This window comes from Crocuta crocuta, unplaced genomic scaffold (assembly GCF_008692635.1).
Source record: "Crocuta crocuta isolate KB4526 unplaced genomic scaffold, BGI_CrCroc_1.0 scaffold30, whole genome shotgun sequence".
In the NCBI taxonomy this organism is placed as follows: Eukaryota; Metazoa; Chordata; class Mammalia; order Carnivora; family Hyaenidae; genus Crocuta; species Crocuta crocuta.
The window spans coordinates 8,632,177-8,634,834 of NW_027528345.1; positions in this window are offsets into that span (position 1 = coordinate 8,632,177).

Here is a 2,658-nt window from a genome sequence, read left to right on the forward strand (position 1 = left end):
CTTCTCCAATAATTTCTCCTCCCTCTAGGCTCAGACACCCTGCAATCTCAGCAGACTTCATGCTAGCATCTCTGGGCAGCATGATGTAATCTTATGCTGAAAGCCTTGACATACATGGTAGTCTCAACAATAGTGGCAAAAAGCCCTGTATGATGACATAACCCAGCTCTCATTATATGGGGACTATGTTTAATGTAAGATTAAAGCTAAGATGGAGGCCCTATACTAGACAGGGTCGCTCTTTATAGGTAGAAGGCAGGGACCCACCTGACAGGTAAGAAAGCTGGCAAGATGATATCATCCATGTGAAGTGCTAGTCAAGAATGTGAAGTCACAGACCCAGGCAAAAAGCAAAAAACTTGAAATTCATGTCTTTTCTGGCTATCACAGAACCCTACAAGGAAGGATGAACAGTGCAGTTGGACCCATATGCCCTGAGAATATGCTTGCTATCTTATGATCAGAAACTTATGCTGTATAAGCTCAGCTCTGTGTGTGTGTGTGTGTGTGTGTATCTTGTCTCTGTTTCTAGTTTTCCTATAGTTTGTCTGGCAAAGTCTTTTTGTAAATACCAGCTCACTTTGTGCTTAGGAAAGCCAAGTATTTCTCCTAAGCTTTAGGAATAACCCATGGGGAACAGGGTAGAGATAGGAGTGATAACCAAGGTAAGAACGCCTCAAGTTTGGGGAATGAAGAAAGGAATGAGCAAGCAAATATGATTGAATCATTTATTTTAAAAAATATCATACTGTAGGTGTTTTGATTTGTTCATATAGTTGTTTTGGGAAATCAAATTTCTAAAGGCTGTGTAAGTACATTATTATATCAGCAATGCCTTAGGTTAAATATTCTGCTGTTTAGATTATTTCTTCAGCTTTTTTTATTTTAATAATGGTGAAATAGGCATAAACCAAACAGTTCTTTAGTGCTACAAAAGTTACTCTGGGCCAACCCCATCCTTCCTTACTAAAGTACACAACCGGGGAAATCCAAAGGTAACACATTTGCTAATGTTGAACCACTAGCATACAAAACACCCACACCTAGCTCTTCCCGGTCTTGAAGTGATAGTTTGTTTCTCCTCCCTAGATTTACTTCTTCTTATGAATTCGTTTTGTTTCTAGCCACTTGGTTCCTCCAATTTACTAGGGTCGTTACTAGTTAGAATGCTGCTGACCAGGTGCTTTTTCTTCTCAGTCTCATCTGTAAATATATTAAATTCTAATTTTCTTCCTCCCCGCCCCCCTTTCCCACCCCACCTCTCCAATAGGAGAAGGAGTTGTCACAAAGGCTGAGACACTGTGTGTGTGTCTGTACGTGGCCACTGGGCCTGTGGAGGGGAAACTGCCTTCACACACACTGTCCTCACCCATCCCTTCCACACACCGACAACAGTTGACCCTTTTACCTGTAAGCTGATGCAGATTGTTATTCGGAGTTAGAAATAATATTATAGATTACCCAGTCCAATCCCCTAACAGATCAGGAAAATTAGTTACCCCAAGGCCTCTGAATTAAATGGCAGGAACAAAATTGAATTCAGGTCTCCTAAACTCAACTATGTGTGGGTCGCGAGTTCAGGATGAGGGAACCTGGGCATTGTGGTTCTTGTTAAAGTATTCATTCGACATACATAGAGAGCATTTACTTACTACGTGCCAGGCACTATTTTAGGTGCTGGGGATTCCGCGGTTGAGGACGCGAAGACAAAAAATCTCTGCCCTTAGGAAGCTTTCGTTCTCAAAACTTAAGTACTCGGCCTCACCTGCAAAAACTCCAGTGCCCGGGGTAGGAACAGTTGGGACTCATCTCATGGGAGGGAATTTTATGGGGGGAAATCCCACCCTTTTTTAGCTTCCGTGCCAGCCACAGCGAGAGGGCTGATTTACTGCAGAAGCCGGAGGGAAAGGCGGCGCCCGCAGCAGTGCCCCCCCATCCTCTGCACCGCCGGAGAGCCGCTGCGCCCCAGCTCCAGCCGGGGATCAGCATCGGCCTCGCTACCCTCTCTGTTCTCCTGCGGACGGCTGGAGGACAGAGAAGCAAGACCCGGCTCTAGCGCCTCCGCTGAGAAAGGATTGCGGGTGGGTGAAAATCCTTCCAAGGCGGTCGCGCTCAGGGTCTAGTACCCAGACTGGAGGAGGGACGATGTCTCCCTGGCCTGAGGGTTCATGCAGCAAACTGCTCTCTCATGCTTCCCTATAAAACATCGCAGCCACACGTTCTCTCCACTCAGCGGAGGCCACTGCGGCGTCCCCTCCCCTCCTGCCCCACCCGCTCGTTCAGACTCCAGAGCCCCACTGCAGCTTCGCAACCATCCTTCCTTTTCTTCCCCTACTTCCTGGTTGCCATGGAGACACACGTCATTTACGTGCCGTGCGTCGCCTTGGAAACAGAGGAGCATCCGCGGCGAGGCCGGGAGACCCGCCCCTGCCACTCCAAGCACACTCGCGGGCGCCGCCAGTTAATGGCCGGGGGTAGTCCCGAGCGGTCCCCGCTGCTGTCCTCCGCCCGGGCCCCTCCGCGAGCGCTTCGGTGACCCCGAGAACCCGCGGGTCTTCGCAGGTCGTGGCGCCCGGGGAGCGGCGCTGACACGGGCGCAGTTCGGGAGGCGAGGCAGGTCTGGGCGCTTTCGCCCCGGGGCAAGCCGGAGAGTCGCCG